This window comes from Catharus ustulatus, chromosome 4 (assembly GCF_009819885.2).
Source record: "Catharus ustulatus isolate bCatUst1 chromosome 4, bCatUst1.pri.v2, whole genome shotgun sequence".
Lineage (NCBI taxonomy): Eukaryota > Metazoa > Chordata > Aves > Passeriformes > Turdidae > Catharus > Catharus ustulatus.
This window is the reverse complement of record NC_046224.1, coordinates 68,449,951-68,477,748: the sequence shown is the minus strand read 5'-3', so window position 1 is coordinate 68,477,748 and position 27,798 is coordinate 68,449,951. Positions and strand designations below refer to the sequence as shown.

General features: G+C 44.3%; 1 protein-coding gene across 11 annotated transcripts in view; it reads right to left on the bottom strand.

Annotated features, from left to right (window-relative positions):
- The window catches only part of PPFIBP1 (PPFIA binding protein 1), a 101,915-nt gene that overhangs the window by 48,410 nt on the left and 25,707 nt on the right, over positions 1-27,798 (bottom strand). For 10 of the 11 annotated variants that reach the window (XM_033057317.2, XM_033057322.2, XM_033057319.2 and 7 more), the window contains exon 2: positions 23,350-23,425. The gene's annotated coding sequence lies outside the window, so the exon portion shown is untranslated. Of the gene's footprint in view, positions 1-3,117; positions 3,443-23,349; positions 23,426-27,798 lie in introns of those variants that run through there. The other variant, XM_033057318.2, reaches the window with a different exon arrangement.

Genomic DNA, 27,798 nt, shown 5'->3' with positions numbered 1-27,798 from the left:
TCAACATGCTGCCTGTAGGTGAACTAGTAGACCAGAAATCCTTCTGGGCTTACAAGTTAATTTAAGCAGGTGTTTAGGAATTTGGCTGAAGTGGAGCTGAAGGGGTCAGAGGTATTCCCAATTCCTCCAGCCCAGTACAAGGGACACACAAACCACCAGCACTGCCAAGATTGCCTTGGCTTTAATCTAATACACGAGACTGCTTCTGCTATAAATACTGCCAGGGAACAAAGCTAAACAAACATCAGGAAGGAAAAGTCGTTTTAACCTCTGCATGCCCTGCCATTTGGTTTTTGTATTAGGCTGCACCACTGCTGACATTTGCCCCAACAAGAGCAATTAAGAAAGCAGTTCATGGTATCTCTGGCATAAGTCCTGGAAAAGAGTCTACTAGAAAACAAATCTAAACAAAAATCCCTGTTGAAAACTGATTTTTCCCACCTACGAGTCACCTTATTGGTCTGACCCAGCTGGGAAGTAGCTCTCATTGGAGGCTTCCAGCCAGCTTTGCTGAAATGCTATCCTTAAAACGCCAACAAACATTTCATCTTCCACAGCAACATTTTTATTACATGAAGTAGGTCCAAACCCTAAGGTAACCTTTGAACAAAGGCACAAAAACTGCTGTGTTCTTGGCAAATGCCTGGTTTTATTACATGGTTGTCAGAGTCAGAAAAACCAAGAGAACTTTAAACAGTGAAAATACCTATAAGTGAAGATGTTGCAAATCTTTAAAAAAAGCAGTAGCACTGTAACTGAAGACTTTCAGCCTTCAAGGAGGAAGCTCCCAGTTTTAAACACAATGTAAACATTCAGGTTCAATCAATATAAGACCTGCCAGAATATGCAGAGCCTAAACGACAAATGGTTCGGTGCGTCCACATCTGATGAAAATGAGCAGAAAATGCAGCTTTTGCACACACATGCACTTGGACAACACTGAAGACAGTCTCTTTTTTTTAAAATCTGCTTAAGATCTCCTGGCTCTGATAACAGGTCCTGCTCAAACGTGGGTGTCTATGAAGGCAGAGTGTGAACAATCTGCTGTGGATTTCCCTCAACCCTTCGAGGGACACACAAGAACACACAAGAAAGACCAGGGCTTCTACAGCCCCAGGCAAAACACTGATTCCTCACAGCTCTAAGTGGAAAAAGACCAACAGCACAAAGCAACCACAAACCCACAGAGGCCAATCAATGTTTGGGAATCAGAAGTGCACATGAGTTTTTCAAAGTGCATGAATATGGGGTGTGAAGAATACAGAGCCAGGCTCTTCTCAAGAAGTGCCCAGTGACATGGCAATGAGCACATGTGAAAACACAGGGAAGTTCACCTTAGAATTAAAAAGGATGGAGAAAAAAAACAACCAAAAGCCTAAATAAAAAAGAAATCTTTTTTAAAAGATTTTTACTGTGAGGATGGCAAGTAATAGAAGGGGTTGCGCTTTTGGGGTCTCCAGCCTTGGAGTTACTCATAGCCCAGCTGGACCCTACATGGATGCATGGATGTCCTGGGCATCCCTGCTTTGGGCAGGGGCTGGGTTGGAGATCTCCAGTGGTGCCCTCCCACCTCAGCATCAGAGAGCTCAGTCCAGCTCATGATCAAGCATTAAACACAGTCCTGGAGGCTGGTAGGAAAAGCCTGTGTAAGGCTAAAAACACACAAAGGAACAGAGTGCTCCCTTAACCACATTTGTTCACAGTGCACCCCTTGATTCCCACCTTCTGGCTAGGAAATGCATGAAGTAGGGACAAGGAACAACTAATTTATACTTGCACAATACAGCCATGGCTTGTAGGCACAGAAGAATCACTATCCTTGCACTTCATCCAGGTACAACCAGCCCTCCTCATATTTGCAAAAAGCACTCCTTGCTTTCCTAAACGAGGTGTTTGTCCATGGTTGTCAGAAATCAGCTGAAACTTCCAGGTTACCTGGCTCTGCCTCCAAGGAAGGACATGTTCTACAGAGCTTCCTCCACTGCTACTCCCAAAGGAGCTGCACTGCTAAGAGCAGCAGGGAGAAAATTTCAGATAAAACTTACTGACCTCCAAAAACTTTCCACCACTCACAGAGCATCTGTTAGCAGCCTGACCAAACCCACAGCTGAGAAACTTGGAGAGGTGAAATCAAAAAGAACAAAAAGTCCCTGAGCTGAACAGCTGGGGATAATGCAACAAAATCCCATTTCCCTGGTTATTTGGTACTAAAAGTGGTCATTGAAGACTAGTCTGGAACAGCACATCCTGCTCTGGACACCTTCCCAGCACAGTGCAGTACATACAGCAGTCAGGAAGTAAAATTGCTGTGAGAGAAAAATAATATTGGAAATATCCTTCCCCAGCAAAGGTGCAGAATTCTTTTTGGTCTTTGCAGAACTATCAGCAGCATGTGAGGAGGGGCTGGGCAGAGGGCAAAGAGGACCTCATACATCAGGGGAGCAAACCATCAACTTGCATGGAACCAGAAAAGACAAAAAACCCCAGGAGGAAGAGGGTGGAAAGGGAAGGTACAGAGGGAGCCAAAGAAACACAAATCAGCAAACAACAGCCCTCTGTGGACTATAGGAAAGGGGACAATAAAACACCAGCAGATTAATCCCTGTGCCTCCTGAAGGGCACCCTCTGACTTCATAAAATTTGAGAGAAGCCTCAGCTGGCCACAGATGCAGCACAGCTTTTCCAGCTGTATGTTCCACTCTTTCCTCTTTATGGCTTTGGTCTAATACAAATAAAATGTAAGAGAAAACTCAAGGCTTTGGAGTTTTTTTTTTGGCAGTGATTAAGGAAAACCACTCAGGTAACATGAACAAAAATCCATCCTGGAGGAGTGCAATGGAGCTCCTTAGGAAAATAATGCACAGCAGATGACAAGCAGTTTGAATTCCCTTCACCCAAAAAACAGGAAGGGGAAAATCATCATTTTAACACAGATGGATCTATGGCATGGCAGATGAATGAGATATCAAGATGAATACAGGAGACAGATGCACGAAATCCACCCCTGGCATAACGTCACTGACAACACACCTGAAAGGAAAGTACTGACAATGCCCTGCCTGACAGGCAATTTAAAATAAGTTTTCTCCTGCTTTCCAAGAAAATGACAACACTTACCTTCCTGTGTGCACAACCAGTGCCAGGTGGGGTGGGGTACCGTTTGTACAGAGGTAGATCCCCCTTTCAGAGCTCCCAGCTAAATACCTTGCTCATGCCGACAAGAACAAGCATCGCTTCGTCAAGCCTCTATTTACAACCCACCATTAAAAAAACCCAAAAATAAAATACAAATGCAGCTCTCTCCACTATCATTTATGATTAATATTATCACTAGCTGGCATTTCTACCACATCCCTGGCTGTAACAGAGAAGACTTATTGTGGTCTTGCTTATTTAATGTTCCTTCCTCTGGTTCAAACACACCAGCCGGTTGCTAGGGCTGTGCTGTTCACTTTTCAGTAGGTGGAGATTTTTTATTTTTATTTTTGAATGACATACAAACCCTCTGGCTACAGCGCTGGTGAAGACGTATTCCAAACGGCTTACAGAGAAAACAAAACGCTGCCCTGCAAATAAACACAAGGAAAGCTGGAAAAAAACAACCAACAAGGGGCTCTGTGAATGGAACTGCAGTCTCTTGGATGCAAACAGGAAAACTGCCTGGGTATGGATTTCAAAAACTGATATTTAATTAAGATGGTAGACTTCAAAAAAAGAAGAAAGAAAAAATGCTTAAGCATTTTACATGTGTAGGAAATGTTAGGTTTCCCACCCAGAGGCTGCCTCTTTCCAAGATCAAACAGCACACACAGAGGCATTGAGGGGCAACATCTCTGAGCCCATATTTTTGTTATTTTGGGGGTGGTCTCATTCTGGATCTCCACCTGCAAAACACACCAGGCTTTAAAGCCCAGAGGTTTGCAGAGGATCAGCTGCCTGCTGGCAGGTCTGAAGGCCCAGAGGACACGCAGTGCCCTGGATGTCGTCACTCCGAGGAAGGGAGGGCTGGCCTTTTGTCCCACTCGCCTTACTCTGTGTGCACATGGGCTGCAAATGCTCAGTGCTGGGAAATAAAGCATCAGCCACAGATTATTTTTATGACATGATGCAGTAAGATGGATGACTTAAGTTTCCCAGCTCTCCCATTCACACATAAAATCCTTTAAGCCAGGAAATTCTGATACACAGAAATTAAGAACCTTGATTAGGGCTTGTTTCTGAGAGCTGTTGAGAGTAAAAGAGGACCCCCAAGAGCTGGCTGTCACCCCAGAGCAGCCTGCCATGAAAGCAAAATGAAAAAGCTAAGAAGTTGCAGTCATCTTTTCTGGGGAGGGTGGGGGAAAAGAACCTGTTCCACAGCAAAAGTAAGACCCTAGAAGCTGTCAAAATCCATGTCCTGCATTCTCAGTCCCACATGTACCAGATGACTGCACAAAAGCAACTTCTGAATTCGTCTCTTTTGCCTCTCTATGCTAAAACAACACATCCTTAGCAATTAACTTTTACAAAATAAAGCTCTATTTCATGAAGACAAATGCCATTTCAGACACATCTATTTCTGCTTTTTCTGGCAGGCCACAAGAGAAACACAAACACACAGAGACTTATTTACAAAATACATTTCAATCACAATTGCAGTTTCAAATGAATTCAATCCGCATCCCTGGCACAGTTTCTGATGGGATGTTTTGAAGATGCTCAACTACAGTGCCACCAGTCAGTAGCAGTTTAACACTTACTCATGAATATATTCGGGTAATTTACACTTGGAGTCATTAACATTCCTTCTAATGTAAATGATGACTCCATTTCATTCCTTCCAGACCAGGAAGCAGAAACTGAAAAAGAAAATGGATCCTAGTTGAATACATTGTTCTGGTGTTTTGAAAGAAAATAACAAATAAAATTTAAAAAGTCAAATTACGAAATGCTGGAAATACCTCAGTGGGAATAATATAGAGCAGTATCTTAGTCTGAGGCAGGGACGGGAATCTAGTAAGGTCCCAGATACGCTTTTGGTCAAGTAATTCAGACATTGTCCCCCTTACCCAAGGTCACCATGTGGCTCCAGGTGTATCCACACCATTATTATGGACAAAAACAAGCCAAATGTTGGTAAAGGTTTACTTTAAACTGATAACGTCTATTTATTTTTATAAATAAAATTCTTTTTGAATTTGTTGAGCTGTAGTCAATGACATCAAAGCAATACTGCTCTCCTATTACGCAGGACTACAAAAAAAGCAACAAATGTCCCTTTGTTCCCTAAGTCTAGATCCTTTCTTTGTTCCCTGAATTTCATTATTTCTTTATTATACAACAAACGCTATTTATTTCCTTTAACTGATAAAAATGAATGTAAGCACACTGAGGATAAAAGCCCATCCCTTAGTGCGTAAGAAACATCTTGAGATAAAAGGTTTCAAGCTGTAGAAATTGCTTTAACAGCACAAAACATAGACATCCTTCCAAAAAACAAATGTTTATACCTGGGAAAAACTTACCTCAAATCAAACAACTTTTACTACAAACCAGCTGAGTCGCATTCTGCACTTTGCCTTAAAATTTGTTAAACACTGTGGCTGTAAATCAAAAGCTCAGCCTCGACAAGAGGCTCGAGATCCTTTGACAGAGATGCATACACAGCAAACAGCTTATGTAAACACCCAAAGTCTGAGTCAAGGTTTATGGCTAAGATTCATATCCAATTACAAAACAAACCCTTTATTTGGGTCTCCAGCACTGAAATCACTCTGGTTGCTTATCTCTGCTACCCTCCTCCAGCAGCTCTTTTGTTGTTGCTGTTGCAATTGAAAGGAAATTTAAAAACCCAGGTTTTACACTGATAGGTGATATTGTTCTGTGGGCTCTGAGTGCAGCTCCTTACCTGCAGAGCAGCTGTGTGATGCTAATACCTGTCTGCACAGCCTCCTCAGACTCACTTTCACTCTTTTCTCACAAGCAATCCAAGGTCAAATGAAGTCTTGTAAAAAACAAAACAAAACAAAACAAAAAAACACCCCTAACAGACCACTTCATGCTGTTCCTGTTTTACTGGTTAACTGTTTAATAGTCTTCAACTTTTCACCTCAGAGAGCCTGAGAACCAACACATTATTTTCTCACTTGTTTTGCCTGGGTCCACTGATTAGAAAAACAAATGAGATATTCATCCCTGACTCCAAGACTGCTAATGCAAGCAAGGAAATGCCTCACATTCCCCAGCAACATGCTACTGACACACTGTGGCCACACAGGCTACAAAACAAAAGGGGCTCTGTTGGGTGACAGGCCAAAAGGTAGTTATTAAAAATACCTTAAACCCCACCTGAGTCCTGGTACAGGATTGAGAGCACTGACCCACATTTAGATCCCACTTCATAGCTTGTGCCACTTTCTTTCAATGAGCTGCATCCAATGGTCAAATCCACAAGGATTTGAAAGGATTTGGCTCTAGATTTTGGACCTTCAGGTCTAAAGGTTTCCAGATGCACACTTTCAGAGTTGACGCCACACAAAGCAGAAGTAGAGGGCAGCACCCATAAAAAGTCCATAAATGAATAAAATACATTTAGCCTGAAGAGTGTTTTAATAAGTCTGTAGAAAACAACACAAAATGCAATGCCTTGTAATTTTGCAGCAGCAACTGTTACACATGGAAAGCCTGTGTATATATTGCATCCTTCTTCTTCTATCTGCCTCTGATTGTGCTGTCTTAAGATTTATCTTTCAGGAGTAATAGGAAAAATAAGAGTGTGATATCTGAAGGACACCTTTGTGTGTGAGGATACTTTCGTTTTTCAAAGGGTAAAATTCAACTTGGTTAAGGAATCTTTTTTCTGCCATATAATAGGATGGGATTGAATTTTAATGAGTAAAAAATAGGGGAAAATGAAAAATGATAAATTGTAGGCTAACTTTCCCTCAGATTTTCACTTTTCCTCCTCAAAAACTTATGGACCTCTTCATCTTCTCCTAAACTGAAGGCCTTTGGCAATAACTCACACTGGAGCTTTGCCAACAGCCTTTGTTAGGTAGCACAGCTGGGAATCTGAGAGGGTCCACATTAAGACAAGCTGCTTCAGGCAGCACATGGACTTTAACCACTATTAAAAATGGATGTTCTATCTTTGACATTCCTGAAATACTCAATGTGGGTTCAAAACACAGATTTCAAATGTTGTATTACTTCTCAGCTTTGAAAAGGGATAAGTGGTTCATGGGCAAAAACACTCTGAAAAGTGTTTGTTCACCTCAATCAGGGACCTCTGATGTTTGACAACTGGAGTGTGCTATCCCACAGTCAGCCAGAGCTGCCACAGATCTGCAGGGAAAGGCACTGCCAGGCAGTGAGGCTCTGCTGGGATGTACTCCCTCCCTCATGGCCTCAGGACCATCCTGTCCTTGCTCTGGGATACAGCCTGTGCTGACTGCCCAGCTCCAGAGCCACTCATTGATGTCAGGGTGAAGAAGAGGCACACACAGCCAGGGCACTTTCCCAGTGCTACCCTTCCCACACTTTCTCTCAACCACTTCTCTTCCCCACATCCCTTGGGAAAGCAAAGCCCCAGGGATTTCAGGAATGCTGGAGTAAGCAAAGTTCTTAAATTCTTTTTTTATTTTCAGCCAGGGAGCAGAGTGCTGTTGATTTTGTCTTGCTTTTTCAACACCAAAAGTCCCAGTGCTAAGATATGGAAGACAAAAGCTGTGTGCTCACAGCTCCAAGAGAGGGTCTTTCTCTTCTGAATGCTGCACTGGTGAGTAGCAAGCAAACAAATCCCAAAAAACCCCACTACTGCTACAGTGAAGCGTTAAGGAACCACATGTTCACTCCTTTGCTTGGCTGGGGAGCCACGTGTCCTGCCTATCCTTGTGCCACTTTTGCTCCTCAGCACAGAAGCAATTTAGCAGCCAGGACACAGGAATCAGCTCGTTTGCTGCTCATCCCTTTCTCCTAAAAGCCTACAGATGGTTCTTTGAGGTAGAGATGTTGTCCTCCTGCACAACTGGCACCTTCTCAGCATCCCCTGCAGAAAGATGGTATTAGTCCTGGCGCCTGCAGCTTCCAGCATCACCCAGGGGCTGAGCTGTGCCTGGGGCTCAGAGGAGCTCACAAGACAAAGACATCAGTGCTAGGGGAATGGAAACAGTGCTGGGGAGGGCTGGAGGGCTACACAGGTAAGGATAATATGCTCATGGATGCTGAAGGCAGAGGGAGGCAGCAGATCAGCAGCAAGCCAGAGCTGTGGCCTCTGAAGGAACTGAGTTTTGAACACAACTGGGCTCAGCCCTACGCTCTCCTGTAGAAGAGGAGAGAAACTGCGGGGGGAAAGGCCAGAAGAGAAGAAAGTGTCTTCTTTCTGCTGCTTCCCCAATAAGAGAGAAAGGTCTAGGGATGGAAGGGAGCAGCCACTCTCCATCCCATGGCCATGCCTCTGGGCATACATAGGAGGGGGGGATATCTCACCCCTCATCTCATCAGCAAGATGAGCAGAAAGTGCTGCCTTTGCAGCTGAGGAAGATGCAGTCCACGAGATGAAGACAAATCTTAGAACTCAGAAAATTAAGACAGGCTTGCATCAAGAGATGTCTGATACTTAGCTAGGACACAACTGCAGCTGCTGCAAATCTACATGGGTTTCTGTGGGACAAGGTACTATGACTGGAGTTATTTTACTACAGGTATTCTAAGTGTGAAACAATCTTTTTTTATTATATAGAACAATGCAAATGCCTTCTTCTTGAGATACAGCAATAAACTGTGGTTTATTAATGACCTTACCAATAGTGGGCTGCTTTTAAGCAGACTGGGTTATAACACATTAAAATGGAGAATGAGATAACTTCTAAGAGCAGTTTACAAGAAAGTTTACAGTGCAATTGCAGCAGTTCAGTGTGAATATACCTGGTTTGGGTATCCAGAGCAGTCTAATTGAAGCTAGGGGCTACAAAACTTTCTTTACAGGCACAGGATCAGCAGTGGATGGCTTAGCACACAGCACCAGTGGGGCCACGATCCAAGTCAACAAGTCTGAAGCAAACTTAGGTGTGGCTGAATCCCACGACAACAATAATGTAGAAATACCATCACATGCAAGAGCTGAACTGCCCCTCTCCATTAAGTATCTGCCACATGTTTAAGTCAGTCAGGCTTACAGACTCATCTGGAAAGCCAGTTTTACCCCACAAACTCTCTCAAAACTCGAGATCTTCCAGAGGAGTCATTCCACTAGGATATTAGTTTTCATTAAGAAAGAACAGTGTTATTGAGGCACACAGTTGCTGAAGGAAGTTTTGTGATCTATGAATATCCTGAAAGCCTGAACACAGAAAGACCCTTATTTGACATGAAATACAGTAAGGCATAGAAGGGAAGGAAGGCATGGGGAAGCAGGATCACCTGACTTTAAAAAGTCTGTAATAGAGAAAAAAAAATCCTAGACTGTTTAACTGTTTCCATTCCCTCAACCTGCAAATCTAATTAAAGTAAACTTTCAAAAACAGTATTAAAAATTAATAATATTTTAAGATGTTTTTATTAAAACACTGAATAAATTCAAAGATGTTTTTATGACACAGAAAGACGAAAAGTAACCTCACTGTTGTTTCAAAGTTGTACTGGGAAGAAGTGGCTCTTGTGTAACTTCAAACTTTCCTAGCTTTCCACAGTTTCTCTGTAAGAGATGATAGCAAGGATGGAACAATACATCTAGGATTAAAAGCTCCCAAGCCCATTATTTATACACATCTAATTAGTTCCTCCTGCACACATACACACACACCCCCCCAGAGCACTGGGAACTGCTAATATAATTCCTGCAATTAAAAACTTCAATGCCAGAATCCTTGTCTGCCAAAAGGAAAAACAACCACTCTCCTCCAGCACAGCTGGGCATGTTTGTACAGGAGTGGATACTCAACCCTAAAACAAAGCTCAACTCCAAGATCTGAACTCTCCCAAAGTTCAAGGTATTTATTAGAAACCTGCAATCCAGCACCACGAAGCACCTTGGACTCCAGCAGAGCGACAAATCAGAAGTTTGGGGAGTTTACACACTGTGGTTTTGTTCAGCCATACCAGAGATCATGGAATAACAGTGCTGAACAAGTCTCACTCTGTAACAGCTTTTGGTTTGGTTTCCCTCTCAGAGACCATGTTAACTTTTGTCGTGCCAGGGACAATGGCAGTGCAGACAGATGGGTGAAGGACCACTTGCCTGCCACCATGTGAAAGCAAAACTAGCACAGAATAGTTCAAGGCCAACACCCATAAAGGCTTGGATGCATTAATGACCCTCAGTATTTCCAGACAAATCTTCCTCTGAATACATAATCTCAAGATAAAGCTTCAAAAACCTTGAGGGATCAGATACACTTATAATGTTACATTTCTTTGAAGTACTTTTCCCTTTGTATTTCGACCACACTTCAAAGTTTTCCTACTTACATACAAATCGAATTAGACATCTGATGCTAAAAGAAACAGACACTGAAAGTGTTTCACACTTTCCCAACCTTTGGGGGTGGTGGAGCAAGACTCAGTCTGGTAGAAAGAAAGGTATATATTAACCATAGGCTGATTTTCACTACAGATCATCTTCAATGGTTTTCCTAAGAGGCAAAGGGAAAAACTCAACCTGACTCCCAAACACTGCGAAAGTTGCCATGAAAAGTGATAGGGGGTGGCTGGCAAGACGTACCAGGCTTTGTGTTTCAATCAAAGACCTTTTTGGAACCACTGAAATAAAAGGATGATCCTAGAACTGTCCTCTACGACCATGCCAAAAAAATCCCACAGAAAACAAACCAACAAGAAGAAGGCAAAACCCCACCCTGAATAACAGAAATAAACAAATAATTGCATTTTCTTATCATGAACTAGCAGCTTCCTCAGCAACCATGCAAACATCTGGGGCCAAATCCTTTCTAGTATATGGAGTTACCTAGAGATAATCTTGCATGTTCTCAAGCACTAAATAAGTTTTAAAATGTTGGTTTTGGTTTCGTATGTAAGACCTATACAAATAACTATTTAAAACTATTGCCTCCTGTGCTTCCCTTTTTGGGCCTGAGTATTTTTCCATGTATTTACTGAGCCATCACTTGAGGGATGGTTTCTGGGAGGTTATATTTAGGTCTGAAGGACTAAAGACTTTTTTTTCCTGGCTAAAGTTAGGAAGAGATCCTCCCTTAGAGGAGGATCTTACACAAACTCTGCTGAACATAAAAAAGCACTGAGACAAGCCTAGTTTGGGCTTGCAGAAGACACTGGTGATGCCAGGGCCTCAGCCATGATGATCATGCTGCTTAAAATGGGAAAAATAAATCCAAAACTGGCACGAATGTTTGCTCTACATATACAACAGAACTACAGTTTCATCCCTGTTTAGGAAAAGAAACATCACTTATTTCAGGCTGGAAATTGTCCCACACCTTCACACAGAGCTCCTGTCACAGTACAGCTCCTCTCAGGGATAGCTCAGCATTTATTTATGTGGAAACAGGCTGCAGCAGGGGCATTTTGGTAACTCTGCATGGCTGCCACTTCAGTCAGTGGAAAGAAATGGGGACAGCTCTACATTGCAAGCACATTGAACTGCTCACAGAAAAACCCATTGCTGGGCCCACCCCTCCAGCAGTGCTACAAAACCCCTCCAATCACCACCCTTCTTACTGCACCAAACTGCCACTTAGCTACAGGGATTCATCCACTACAGTTTTGCAGGAATGACACAGTTACCATGCTGGTTTATCTCAGAGAGGTTCAGGTCTTGCTGATAAACTCTGTTATTTTTGCAAATTAATTCCTATCATAAAATCAGAGAATGGTTTGGGTTGGAAGGGACATCAAAGCCCATCATGTTCCAACTCCCGGGTTGCTCAGAGCCCCATCCAGCCTGGCCTTGGACACTGCCAGGGATGCAGGGGCAGCCACAGCTTCTGTGGGCAACCTATGCCAGGGCTCTACCACCCTCACAAGGAAGAATTTTTTCCCAATATCCAATCTAAACCTCCCTTCTGTCAGCGTGAAGCCATTGCCCCTTGTCCTGTCACTCCAGGTCCTTGTAGATTGCTTCTCTTCATCCCTTCAGGTGCTGGAAGGCCACAATGAGGTCATCCCAAAGCCTTCTCCTCTCCAGGCTGAACAATCCCAATTCCCTCAGCCTTTCCTCATAGCAGAGCTGCTCCATCCCTCTGATCCCTTGGTGTCCCTGCTCTGGCTCCAGCAGCTCCCTGGAAATCCTGTATTACTGAAATGTTCTTTAGTGTGTTTCAGACACGGATCTCTTCTCTCTGGTGATCAGGGGAGCAGCACAGACCTGTGTCAGGAAGTTTAGGCTGGGGTTTTTACAAGCACACACAGAAAAAGAAGGGAAAAAAATGCCAGAACAGGTATCCCTGCATGTTAACAAGCAGAGATCTGTGGCAGAGGAAATATGAGCCATGCTGTTGGATTTTAGGATTTGTTTTTTACCCTTTATTAAAACTTTCAGCAGTTCTAAGTTTCCTGCTGAAATCTGCATTTCCTGCAAATTTCTCAATGATCATAAGTACATTTAGGCCCTTCCTAGCATTTTAATGAAATATCAGTTCCTGCTCCTCTACTTGACTTGCAGGCGAAATCTGCCATTTTAAGGAGATAATCTTAAGCAGCTTTCTGAGAAATGTCAAGAATTCTAAATTGCCATTTCTGTGCTCTGGCTTGGGGATATATGTTTTTTCTTCTCCCCTAATAATCTATTAAAATTGTCTTTAAAAATAAAATGGAGTATTGCCCAAGATGTAATAGCATGATATGCAATATTTTACAGATTGCGAGATCGCAATCAATACTGTCAGCTAATTAAAAACCTTTCAAAATGTAGGGGTTTAATTCCCTGTCACATTATTGCATCTAAAAAAATCAAGACTTGGAAAGTAACATGAACAAGACAATTACTTCCATGGCATCCTATTTTTCTAAACTAAGTCTCAGTATCAATGAAACAAAAGCTGATGTCCAGTGACACTCTGTACTCACACAGCCCTGCTCAAGAGGCTCTCCTGGTACTGCAGCACTGTGGGCCAAGGTAGGAAACTTCCCTCTTAGATGGGGTTGGCAATTTTGAACTTGTACACAGCAGTGTGCCAATAACATGCTTTAAAAGAGCCCTTATTTTCCAAATTCTAGCTGCTGAACTCAAGAGAGCTAACCTGACTGAAGACAGACTTGAAGGTGAAGAAAACTGGGCATTAAATCAAAAGAAACAGCTTAGCTAAACCAGACACCCTGAAGGGCTTAGGTTAGGAGTTGCTCACTGGAGTTGGGGCTCTTGTTACTCTGGTCTTCATGGCTATTTTAAGGGGTGAGCCTACCCAGGTAGGGCACACACTGAACTTATTGCAAAATTCTCACCACTGGGAATGTCTCACTCATGGGAACTTTGCACCAGTGAGGAAAAAAGACAGCACTCCATATGGCAATAGCATCCAGAAATCTGAAGCACGGCTCCACACTGCTGCTAAAAACAAGCTCAGTGCAAGTGGATATTCAACTTGTGCCAGAGCAATTTTTATCTCACAAACAATCAAGGTTATACCCCTCTGATGATTTCAAAACACTCATTTCAAAAACTTTACAACTGGCCACGGTATGGGAGAGAGGAGTCAACTTATTTCTCACTGACACTAGATTTGTAGCAGTGTTCTTTTTGAAGTCAGAAAATACCAAGTAACAATAGAAAAAGAGAAACACACCCATCATGCATGTCAGAACGCACAGAGCACCACAAGGATGTCTGTGGTATCTCTGCATCAGCAGCCTGCTCCCTGGAAGCTTCTTGTCCAAGAACTGTGACCTAGCCTGGTGCTCCTTTGCTTGCAAGATCCAACAAGATCCCAAGATGCCGGCGTGGCTGCGGGCCAGCAACCTGGTGCTCCAAGGAGCCACATGCAAATGTCTGCTGAGGGTAACATGACCACACATGTTTTCTCTCCTGCTGTAACACAAGCAAGGCTCCAAACTCTCCTGGATAACCCAGGAGATAACACAGCCACATCCCAGTGCTCCCTGGTGTGGATCTCGGCATTCGCTACGGCTGTCACAACGCTCTGTGAATTATACAGAGCACACACCCTTAACAACACAAACCTCAGAGCTGTCTCCACGTTCTGTGACAGCAGAGATTAACAGATGCTGACAACTGATCAGATAGGGAAGCACCAGAGGAGACAGACGTAACCCATTACTACTGTTTGCTGTGTACCTACACGGTTTCTCGCTGTCAGACCTGACTGCACTCATAGCTTCTCCTGATGTAGCAATGATGTTGGGCTTCCCTCTCCCATCCTCCCAAGAAGCAGCTATTTCACTGCTCAAAGCAGTGCTGCCCCTACCTTCAGTGACAGGGGGGATAATTACTGGCTGGCAACGTCCTGCTAACAGGAAAACACACCTTAACATCACACCCAGGCACCAGGAAATCCCTTGGCACCAGCGTCTGATCCAGGTGAGTGCTTGTACACAATATACCATGCTTGTGTTGGACTGTGCACATCACTCCTCCCAATTCCCTGCCCAGAGCACTGCAGCACAGCTGGCAGAGATTCTGTGAACGGCAGCACAGCTGCAAAGATGGTCTCTAAGGGAAATTATGAGACAGATTATAGAGGAGTGGGAACATGCGAGTAGATACTCACAGGATGCAAAGGTGTTAAGTTTATACATGACACAACCCTTGGTAACAAAAATAAGAGAAGAGAAGGTTTCATACAGATCTCACAGCAGCCTTCCAATATCTGAAGGGGGCCTACAAGAAAGCTGGAGAGAAGTCTTCATTAGGAACTGGAGTGACAGATAAGGGGGAATGGCTTCACACTGACAGAGAGCAGGTTTAGATTGGATATTAAGAAAAAAATGTTCCCTGTGAGGGTCGTGAGGCCCCAGCACCAGGTTGTCCAGAGAAGTTGTGGCTGTCCCATCCCTGCCAGTATCCAAGACCAGGTTGGATGGGGCTCTGAGCAACCTGGGGTAATGGTAGGTGTCCCTGCCCATGGCAGGGGGTTGGAACTGGATGGGCTTTGACGTCCTTTCTAATCCAAGCTATTCTCTGATTCTATAAATCCCATCAGTGCCCAAATCTGCAAGGGAAGCAATAAAACACTAGCACATTGTTGCACTGCAAAGGACAGGGTGGGAAAGGGCAAGGGCCAGGGCCAGGACAAGGGCAAGGGAGGAACTGTGGAAATCTCCGCTGAGGTCTTGGAGCGAAAAGCAACCAAATCCACAAAGAGGCTCCTGCAAGCACTTGCAAGCTGCCAATTTGCTCTGTTGCCAGACTGTTCTGGGGCTGAAACACTGACAGTCAACAAAGCTTTTCCTCAGATAAGGATGTGGCATTCCCACCTATCAGTTTCATCTCTTTTTGAGAGCTGGGAACAGATACAAGGGGACCAGAGCTGCCGTAAGCTCAGTTTTGGTATTCCCAGCAATGCTGCAGCACCGGATGGGATACACCACTTTATTTTCTGTCCCCACAGGGACAGACAGCTGCCCACTGCCCAGATGGCAGAACCAGGATGGCTGCTTTACCACTGCCATCCCCCAGTGTCCCTCAGGCACAGTGACATCCAGGGCATGTCAAGCCTGGGCCGCTCGGCATGCGGCCAAGCAGGCAAACCAGCCAAAACACCCCTGGCACAGAGCCCTGGGAGTGGAGCCAGGAATGGTTGCCCAGTCCTGCAGCAGAGTTGAACTTTCCAAATATTTTGAACAGTTCCTTATCAGCAAAGCAGCTTTGCACCAGCTCAGCACTTCACAGTGTTTATAATCTGGTCCCCTCAAATTGGACTGACAGCTGAGCAGAACCACAGCCTGAAATAGCGACAGTCTCTCTGTCGGCACAGGAGCTTTTCAGCAAGACCCACCCAGCCTGAGATCAGCAAGTTGCACAAGCCCACATTTGATGTCAAGCATGTTTCTAATGCCACTGAAGTCAATGCTGCTGAGAATTTGCTTAACACTGCTGCCTGTTTGACCAAGTGACCAAAACAGGACCTCAAAATACAGATTCTGGCAGGTTTGTGCAACCTGTGGGGGCTGTCAGTAATAAATAGCAGCCCCAGTAAAACATCAGCTCTCCTCACCCTAACTTCAACTGTCTGCTGCCAGACATGGCCTCTGCCACAAACACAACCCAGGCAAATCTCCACAAACATCCTGACCACTGTGGCCACAATCTGCCTTCCTTCTCCACCTAGAGGCACCACAGAGCACAGTTCTGGGACGGTGTGTGTTTGGGACCAAGAGAAACACTGAAGTACCAAAACTCACACCACATGCTCACTCCCAATATGGATCTTGCCACACATCACTCTGATTCAGTGTGACACCACCCATCACATAGAAAGGCAACTTGTTTACAAAGATATTTCAAGGCAAAATATACTTAGAGTTACACAGAATCACTTTTACTGCATACAGAACACAAACCAAAAATCACTCAGTGAATCAGGGCAAACAAGGGTTCCTTTCTTGCACTTAGGGAGTTCACAGGCTGGGAGAGCAGGCTGTGTCTGGATAGGGAATGAGTCACAGAAAGCCTCCACTGAACAAAGTTCACCCACCTGCCCAGCACTCAGGCAGCACCCGAGCTAAAAGTTAACAGCCTGTGCCCCTCATGGTGAAGAGAAAACAAGCACTGGCCCCTGAGTATCACCCCATGGGGACATCCTGCAGTATTGCCATCCTTAGCGTATCTGGGACTGACTTTATCAGCCACTAATGCTTATATGACTATTGGTTCCACTGCTGTTACTTAAGAACAGTTGCTAAGGGCATGAAAAAAAAGCACCACCTCAGATGTAGCACAGCTGGAAGGTGCTCCAGACATTAGAGATCTTGGATGATGCCCACCTGCCACAACAAGGATGATTCCACTCCCAAATTCTCATCTTGTCCCGGCCAGTGCTGCTCACTGAAGGTCTCAGAGGAACAACTTCATCTCCCTCAAACAGGGTATTGGAGGCACAACCCTACATCCCTCCTCTTTAATGTACCTCTGATTGGTGGGCACTGACTTCTTAGGGTGAGGAAAGGTGTTTCCCAATTACCTTGTTACACACCTCAGAAGAGGTGTACCAGAGGAGGATCAGGACTTTGGAATATGGCAGCTGTTGTGCCATCCTAGGGAAACAGATGGAATTCTCTGGCCTTACCATTACACTAAACACTAGATGATTCAACTGAATTTGCTCTCCCCTCATGAGGTAAGGCTATTTCCTACTTTCTTCCAGTAACTCAGATTTGTCTATGTCCTATTTTTGGTTTCTAAATTAAGAATATTGCTCATTACCAGATTATATGGCATTTATTCTGAGGAGAAAGAGATACTGATGCAGCTAAAAATTCAATATAAACACCCTGTGGATGTAAGCCATGACATTTATATAGCGGATTAATAAGCACTAAGAGGAATTTCTGATGTAGGGCACATGACCCTCCCTTCATTTCAAAAGCAATTCTTTTAATACCACGATTTCAAAGTGTGACATGTCCTTGAAAACACTTGCAGACAGACAGCTTTACCAAAAAAGCTTCCAAATCCTAGAAGGACAATTCCAGGTGCATCTCAGGTTTTGAGGTAAGAAAACATCTAGTGTGAGTGCGTGGGTTGGCCAGCAGATAAGCAGGTTGAGACAAACACCAAGCTGATGCAGAGTAGGTCTGAGCCTCTCTCAGAAAGTAGAGAAAGACTGGACAACAGCTGGTTTTCCACTGAAGACCTCAGTGCTTTCTGACTGCGGTTTGATGCCCTGGGGGAGGCAGGGAGGAAAAGGCAAAAACCAAAAACCCATCCAACCCTCCTTGGCAATCACCTTCCAGCTCTTACAGCCAGTTGGCCCCTTCCTCTTAACTTTCACAGTCCTGGGAATTGTTTTATATTCAGACAACATAAATTCATGCCTCACAAAGCTTGCAAATCTGATTTCAATTCTTCTCTTCTTCTTTGAAAAAAATACCCAAAAATCCTGAAGGATCTCAACAAAATTCCTTGGGTATCAGCATGATCTGAGCAATTCACCCTGGGCACATAATTGGGGGAACTCACCACTTTTGGATGCAACACCTCAAAAAAATTACAGAACACAAAATTAAAACAAACACAACAGAACAACAGATGCACATGCAGTTCCCCACATGCTGAGCTGCTGACGTTTTTCCTAAGCAGCTGAAATCAGAATCTAGTGAGAGAAGCTGTCAGATGACAAAGGAGAGACACCAAGACCCCACCACAAGTACTCACACCCTGCAAGCAAGGCATGAAAGCCTTCAACATTTGCTCTGCACTTACTGCTGCAAAGTCCAGGTCCTAACTCAGCCCTGAGGGTTTCCCAAGCCCAGCAAGAGAAAAACATCCAGATTCATGAAAAGCCACATTCAGATCCTTAAAAAGTCAGCAGACAAGTAATCAGCAATTTGGGTGTCATGAGAAGCAGAGGATGAAACCAGAGCCCTGGGAGCACAGAGTGGTTCAGGACAGCTCTGCCCAATACTGGAAAGGAGCATGGACAGATGAGGCATCAGCTATATAAGAAAGTCAAAGAAAAATGAAAACAAAAATAGTGCCTGTGATACCTTGGTACTGCTATCCATCGCTGATGGGCTCATCTAAGGCATCAGGATATCTGTCCCACCCATCAGAAACAGAAAAATAAATATAAACTTGGAACTAAATCTTGAGCCCCTAAAAAAGGCTCTGCAAAGTTTTGCCTCCCCAAAAAGAGCAGATGGCTGGAGACAGCTGCTTTCTTCACTGCCTTCACTAGCAAGGCATACCCAGAATAAAGTTATGTTAACCCATGCAAGGCTTTTTGCCTGGAAGTTTAACAAACAAGGCATCTGAAGCCAGTCAGAAGGTAGCCAGGGAACCTCTCAGAGCCTGCAGAGAAGCAGCCACGAGATTTTCCTAAGGAAGATGAAGGAATTCTTCATGTGATTTCCACGCCTCTCTGCACCTAGCAGATTATCTGTTCCCCCCAAGAGGACTAAACTGCCCTAACAGTGCCCACTGCTCCAAAGTAACATGTTAAAAAGCCAGTAACATTGTAAAAACACTGAAAAAAAGTTTCAACTAACTTCTAGCAAGTAGGCAACAAAATTGTTACCATGATTTCCTCTGTAACAGAGTGCCCAGTTCCATGGTTTACTGCCCATAGAACTCACATTTTCTAAACGCCATTCAAAACATTTGGGGGTCTTGTCAGTTCATTAAGTAGCAGTCAATCAAGCCTAGTGCAGTTGTATGAAATAATTTCTGCAAATGACATCATTCCAGACACCACTCCGAGCCAACAACTTCCACCACAGTCCATGGGAGGGAAAAAAATATCTTAGCATGGCATGTGGTGGATGAAACAAGAAAGATCAGCTTCTGTGCATTGACACAGTTCCCATTATGAGGCTCACTTTTCCCATCTTAGTCACAGGTGGAAAACAAGATGGGGGAAAAATATTCCCAAATAATACAGGAAGGTCTCCTCTGGTTTGAGAGGAAAAAGGAGGGAATGAGCAGACAGATCCCCCACAAAGCAGTGACACCCCACAAACCTAACCCCATTAACATGCTGCTTCACCTTCATAAAACTTCAGACAATTCCTCACACACCTCCAACCACTCACCAAGAAGGGACAACCACATCAGTCAGCCAGAAAACTTAATTAGGGGGGAAAAAAAAACAAACTACCAAAAAAACATCACCAGCAAATGCACTTAAATAAGTAGTTATGGTCAGGAAAGATCATTACATTTCCCTTTGTGACAACCTAAATCAAACTTTCCTTTGCTCTAGCAGAAGCCAGGAAGGTGGGAACTCAAATTGACCTTATTTGTCTTTCCATGGCCTAAGCTCATGTGATTTCTTGTTCACTTTGCTCATCTGTAGAACGGGGGAAATGATGAGAAACTACTGCACAATGTTGCAGGAATTATTCAACCCATAGCCATAGAGTTCTTTGAAGATGCAAAGTGCCAAGCATTATTACTAGATGAAGAAATGATATATTTTCTCCCCCAAGCTGTACAGAGGAAGAAAAAAGCCGTGCAAACAGCCAACTGTATTCCTAATGAGATGCAATACTCAAAAAGTGGGACATCTTAAAACAGATTGGACACTCTTTTTCCAGCTCACAAAGATTATTCCCAACACATAAACCCCAGAGGATTATAAATGCAAGCAAAGAAACTTAGCTTTTAGACAAGATTTCTGCAGACAAAATAAGCTTGTCTAAATAAACAGGGAGAATGCACATTTTTGGTCTTAAAGAGAGCAAAAAGAGGTTTTTTCGAAGAAGAAGGGAAGAACTGAAATCAGATTTGCAAGCTTTGCGAGGGATGAATTTATGTTTTCTGGATATAAAGCAATTTCCAGGACTGTGAAAGTCAATAAAATAAGAAGAACCGGATGGGAGGGAGGCAGGAAAACACTGTGTGCAGCAGAGGGGTCACATGCTGGATAAACAGGGCAGGCTGCTCACTGTTTACAGATAAATACATCCCCCCTCTCTGCAGAGATTTCTGTGAATTACAGAGCCACTATCAGAACTGTGGGTGAGCAGGTAAGTTACATTAAGGTTACCCAAACCATATCTCATAAAATGTGAGGAGCAAAAGCACAGTAACACGATTCTTTTCTTTCCTACAAGTAGCAGTGTTTCCTCTCAAAAAGAGGGGAGGAAAAAGACACCAGAAAAATCCCCATCACAGCCTGCCTGGGGACCCTCCCGTGCCCCAAGCACAAGCTGTGCTGCGCCTCCCATAAACATGCAGAACAGCCACAGCCTCTGAGGAAATTTTTGAAATTATTACTATTTTGAGCCCAATTTAGTTCAGCACAACTATTAAAAGCCCAAGAAAAGCTGTGTGTGGGCTGAGCCCTGCAGGACAAGCCATCAAGTGTCAATAAATGGAATACATAGAAGTAGCCTTGTGCTTCCTTCCCTTCTGCATTCAATGTGACATTGAGGGGGGAAAACCCAACAAATACTGATTTTTGCCTCTTGCACACAGGCACTGTGAGAGGGTGGACTGGACACTATTTCAGCGCTGCACATGATGCTCTGTCTCAGCTTTAGGCACACCAAAAATCTGCTGCCACCAAGCACAGACCTAACTCAGAGCTGGTGGAGAAGGGTGAAGCCACACCTGCAAAACTGCAGGGTTTTGCTAGGAAAGAGCAAGAACTGCAGGGTAGTGTGACTCTTCTATACGGACTTAGCCAGGTTTCTGTGTCTTCATGGCAGCTGTCTTTGGAAAGACTTATTTCAAAAGCCTTATTTAGCTTTTCTGGATTATTTATGTATGTGGCCTTACTGTGGGGCAAGGCTGAACTGGCAGCAGCATGTTTAACATGGAGCTGGTCAGGGAGGGAACAGTGGGATGGAAATCCATGCTTTTATGGATAAATAAAGGCCGTGGGCACAGACAATGAAACTCCACTCTGAACACTTTGGTGTATTCTGTGTGGTGAGACTGGAGGTCAGGTATCTGCGCTGAACTTGTGGCAAGCCCACAAAGAGGCCCATGTTCCTCTCCATCTGGGAGAAGCCAGCAGCCCCAAACACAGTCCTCTGCCCCCATCAGCGCTGAGTCAGGCACAGGAACTTCCTGCCACCTCCTTAGGAGAGGCTCTTATTTATCTGTTTCATGGAGGAAGCAAGTAGCAGCTAGAGAAATCAGACTTCTCAGACTGATTGCTGACAGCAACAGGTCCAACTCCTCCAAATGCCAGAGAGCTGCCAGTACTGGAGCCACAGGAACAGAGAAGGGAGGACTGTGAACCTGCTACTACAGACCTGGATGGACATGGACACACACACCCCCTCCCAGGGAGCAACAGCAGCAGTGACAGGGAAAACCAGGCAGATTTATGTCCCAGAGCCCTCTGAGAGAGGGGTAATCAGTCCAGCATCTGGAGAGCAAAGAGGGAGAGACTTCCAGCAAAGGCAAGACGTTCGCAGGGTGATACCAGCGGATTGAAAGTCTCCAAACACACATCCAGCAGATTGTGGCTGCCAGCCACCATCAGACATTTAACCATGTTTTTACAGCCACATGGATCCAAATCCAGCTGGACTGTAATCCCACCAACACTGATAAGCAGTGATAAAACTGAAAAAAACAGGATGACCAGAATGGGAGAACAGGTGACAACCACTCTGGGAGCCAGCAGACCTCTGATTAAAACCCCAGGGAATAAAAGCTTTTGGCAGTGGGGTTTAGGGCTTCTGACAAACATGGAGCAACAGCACCCACTTTTTTCCAGGTCTGGTGCAAGATGTTGGGCAGCTGTGAATCCCAGAGAGAGCTCATGGACAGTGATTTAGTGTGGGAGGATCGGAGAGCCACAAAGAAGCACTCCATGGACCATGGAGAGGGTAAGGGAGTAAAATAAGGAAAATGGTATTTTAAATGAGACACCAATCCTCACATCCTGCGGGACTGGGAACCCAGCTGTGGAGTTATGGGATGAGCACATCCCAGCCACAGGGTGCATGGATCAAGTGCAGGCTCAGGAATCTGATCCAGCTCTCCAGCTGGAATTTAGGATGCTAAATCATACCATAATACCCAAAACAAGGCAGATGAGGGATAACCATTCCCAGAACAAGACTGCCAGCTCTGACATGCACTAGGTTACTTGGATCAAATCAGTCTAGACTGAATGCAAAATGCTGCTCCTTGAAGCCAACAGAACTGGGACACTTCCAAAGGATCTCACAACACATACTCTGTTTTGCTGAATGCATTTTCTCATAAACTTGCCCCAGTAATCTGAGAGCTCTTGGCAGTTTCTCTGCACGTTGCCATAGGTCTGCTGAGTCAGATTAACTGCACGTACACAGCTGCATCACTCAGTCACAGCATGTCCAGGGAGATCTTGTGCTGGAGCTGAACCCTCCAAACTGGGGTGCACTGGCACTGCTTGAGCCCTACATATGCCACAGAACAGCTCCAGTGCTCATTTCAGTTTTGCTTCTTGGATAATCCAAATATATTCCATTACAGTACACACATTAACCCTAAATCCACTGTCATTAAAACGTGGAAACACAGTGTCCACATTTCTCTGACTCTAAACAACATCTTACACTGTGTTAAGGACCATCCTTTAAAAGATACAAAACCAATGGCTATCTGCAGAAGCAGACTGACATTCTTCTACAACTCTTAATGGAAGTCATATGCAACATCATTTTAATGACATTTGAAATGAAAACCCAAAGGAGCTGTTGTGTAAGATATCAAAAAGCAAAAAACCAGCAGATAACAGATAATAGACATCAGCAATGCAGTGATTTTAGATTACTCACCCACAGGAGCAGACTTAGTGTTGATCTCCACTGTCACTCTTGAGCAAGTACCACTGATCCATATAAACTTCCAACACTGAGAAAAAGGAAAATAGAGATTTTGATTAATCACTCAAAGCCTTAGATAACTTAACAGTGACATCTTGCAAAAGTTTATTATCAAGTGACACAGGATACAGGAAGCACTATGGATGATGTAAATAACAGTATTTAAAAAAAGCTAATACCAAGAGATTAAAGGATGACAACTGATGTACAAAAAGGAAATGAGCTTGTTAATTCCAAATAATTCCCAGCAACATTATTTCTCAATATATCTACATTACACAGTTGGCCTGTGCCTGCCCTTGACCTCCCCAGCTGATCACACACATACAGCACAAAACAAAGGTGAATAATGCTTGGCAAGGCTTCCTTCTCACTACTAAACAAACCCCAAACAAGCACCCAACATTGCTGAACGTCTGAAAATCAGGGTGTGAAGGAAAGCCAGTGGAAGTCAGAGCAGCCCATAGCACTGAACCAACCCCACAACTCACCCCCAACAACTATTCCTGAGTCTCTTGACTGTCACTATTTTGGTAAATCAAAGATGTTCTCTGTTACTGTGGCTTGACAGGAAGTTTTAGTCTTGGATGCTCCCATCTACAGACTGTGGATAAAAGACGAGCTATTTGAAGTTTGACAAAACTGTTCCAGGAGAAGGTTCTGGGTAAGCTTTGAATTTGAAATGTAAGAGGGAAGTTTAGGGAATAAAACTTCAGGTTAATAATTAAAAACTTCCAAAGCTATGCAGTTACACAAACTCCCATTAGAAGGGGCTTAAGAATCAGTGACTCAAATAACAAGTGCTCAGTGAAATATGGTTGGTAGAAGGATGGAAAAAAACAGGAACAGCCCAGTGTACCCCCACCTGGGACACTGGCATACTGAGACACTGCTCTCCAAACAAAAATCATAGCAAGAGGAAGAGCAGGGGTTTAAGACAAGCAAGTAACATGAACAGAAAGCAAAGAATCAGCTCCAAAATGTAGGAATAAAGGTACACTGACTAGTTGTTGGCTTGTGGCAACAAACTGCAAATATCCAGAGGTTGTAAACTGGAAGAGAGAGAATTCAGTCCTTGTATGACTGGCAAAGAAAAAAAACCCAAAACATTTTCAAGGCTATCCACTAAAAAGTTATAGTAAATTATCTCAAGGCACACAAATGACTGGGGGCTTGTTGCTTCTCAGAACAGTTTTTTTAGAGTAGATAGAACAAAACCATCAGGGGAAAAAAATGACACAGAACTGAGCAGGACATAGGAGCCTGTCCAAGCAGACTCTGTCACAGGACTGGGGCTCCAGGCAATTGCAACAGATTAATTATGTACTGAGCCCTGTGCAACACAGGGAAAAAACATCTGCCAGATGGAAAAAGACACAAAATGTGGTAGGCGAGGAAAAAAAACATATTTGAGGTTTCTATAAAGGGCACTGCAGAATGTCATGTATGAAACTGCAAAGCCAGGAAAAAGAAGTTAGTCAACAGTGTTATTTTAAGCCTGCCTAAAGGAATATGAAGGGCCCAAATGGAAAACCGATAATTAGATGGAGCTTCTCCCCTTCATTACAAATATCTGACTGGAGCTGAGGTTCCCAGATTGACAGGACCTTTGGGATTCCCATTGCCCAGGCTGCCAGGACACGCAGGCAGCATTTGGGCAGGGGGAAGGAGACGAGGAGCACGGTGGCCATGGGATTCTGTGCGATTTTGTGGGATTCTGCAGCTGCACCTTTGCTGCATGGGACTGACCACCACTGCCTGTCCCAGCTGGCCTGGTCCTCCTGCTGTGCTGCCCCAAACCCCTCAGCATCCTCTGCAGCACAGGGAAGCCCCAGCAGCTGTTCCCAACCAAGCTCCCTGCTGGTCCATCCCCCTCCATCACTGCAGGAGACTCACCCTCCCCACAAGGGCCATTCTCCAGACTGACTTGCTTTTTATTCCCAGCATGGGTGGCAGCACCGCAGCTATTCCCAAGCCTCTCCAGCACCACTATTTTGGTAAATCAAAGATGTTCTTTGTTACGGTGGTTTGACAGCAAGTTTAGTCACTTCCTTCTTGACAGAGTCAGAGTTACACACCCGCAGCCCACATCTCGGGCAAGCTGTACAGCCACTGGCTGGCTGATGAGGAAGGGAACTTGCATTCCTCAAAAGGGAATGAACTGCCTCAGACCCTGGCAACACAAGGATTCAGTTTGTTCCCAAGGCTGCTAGGGAAGTGGGCTTCATTTCCCATTCCCCCGCGTCCTTCCTTACTCAAACTCAATTTAATTTTGAGTCATGAAATTCCAGTGCTGGTTTTGGCTGGGATAGAGTTAATTTTCTTCACAGCAGATAGTAAGGGCTACATTTTAGATTTGTGCTGCAAAGAGTGGGGATAACACAGGGATGGTTTAGTTCTTGTTAAGCAGAGCCAAGAACTTTCCTGCCTCTCACCCCACCCCAGTGAGAAGCTGCGGGTGCACAGGGAGTTGGGAGGGACAAGGCTGGGACTGCTGACCCCAAATGACCTAAGGGACATTCCAGACCATACGTGGCATCATGCTCACTATATAAAGCTCAGGGAGGATGTTCAGAGTACTGGTGTTTGTCTTTTCAAGTCAGTCTTACCTGTGATGTGGCCCTGGTCTCCTCAGGATGGTTGAACCCCTGCATGCCCATGGACAGTGGAGAATTAATTCCTTGCTTTGCTTGTGTGCGCAGTTTTTGCTCTCCCTATTACACCATTTGAATCCCAACCCATAAGCTTTGTCACTTCTACCCTTCCAATTCTCCCCCTCATCCCACCAGGAAAGGAGCGAACAAGTGACTTTTCAGGATTTAGTTGCTGACTGGGGTTAAACCCCAACCCTAATGCTACCAGAGACCTCCTAACCCTAAGCTAAAGAAATGCCTCTTGCACACCCTCATGTCTGAAGACTTTTACAGAATACTTCCTATAGGACTGGCTGTGATGCTCATCCCATCATTTCTCCAGCCTGAACAGGGCACAGGACACAGAGATCTAGGGGTCTTCACCCAGTGCCCTGCATCAGGATGCCAGGGAAAGTCTGGAGTTCAGGACAGTGAGTGAAAACCGGGACTTGTCGGGACTTCAGGGAAAGGGTGAGGGTTTTCTGGTTTGACTGGAAGGGTAAATTATCATCCAAGAACAGGAGCTGAGGGAATAGCTGCTCCCATGTCACACACAGCCCTGACCTGAGGGCACACAGGCGGCTGGGGGCTCTCCAGCCTCACAGCAAGAGCAAAGCACTCCACCAAGTTCAATCCAAGTTCACTCTCAGTGTGAAGAAAACAACCTCCCAGAAAACCACACTCATAACCAAGAGCCAGTCATTAGGAATGACCATTTAAGAAGAGCAGGACTAGGCAAACCAGGTCAGAGCAAATTGAGTTTTGCTTTCATAGAGAGAACATCACAAAGTATAAATGCCCTGGGGGAACCGCTCCGTATCCCCAGGAAAGAAAAGAAAGGTGCGTGATATGATCTTTTTCTTTTCCAGACTCTAATTTCTTAACCAGGAAGAAAATACAAATCCTAATCCCACATTCTTGCATGTTCAGCAGTAATATTTTACCTTGCCAATCAAATGTTTGCTGCAATAGCCACCCATTTATTTCCCAAATTCAAGATGCACAACTACATGCAATTAATGACACACTGTGTGAATTTAAACAGAACACAGCCCTGCGCTCAAAGACCTGAAAAATTCACATGTTGCACTGTGTTTAGGGGCACAGCTTAACAAGAAAGGTGCAGCACTATTTCTCTGCTTTGTGACTCCTAGGAGCTTTGTTTCAGGAAGATTTCCAGAAGAATGCAAGAGCACTGCAAGTAAATAGTCTGATTCATGTCTGCTCTTTACTAGATAAAAATAAAGATCTGTTTTGCCTAACCATTTCTGATCAAGAAAAGCAGGGCTTTGAGATACAAAAGCTGAAAGAACCCCTCCTCTCTACTAAAAAACTACTCTGTAACATGGGACCTGGGTAGTCACAGCACAATTCAATGAGATTCTTCCCACGTTTAACAAAAAAAACAAACCAGGACTCAAAATTACTAAGGAAAAATTATTAACATGTATACTTCCAAGGAAATCACTCAATCAAGCAGACTGTGTCCAGCTATCTTGCTGGGAAAACTAGGAGGAGGATTTAAAGCCGAGAAGCAGAGCAAGGAAGAAACAGTAACAGTTTGAATCATCTGGAGAGCTAATGGTTTTCCATGGAAAAAGCCATTGATGCACGTTTTATTTTGGAACACTAATGGCACAATTTTTTGTGAAAGGCCTTTGGGCAAAGGTTGGTTTGAATCTGAATGGAAGCAATCAGGACTGCAGCTTGAATGGTTTTCTCACATCTGTACACACAACCCATCCAAGTATCACCCACCAACACAGCC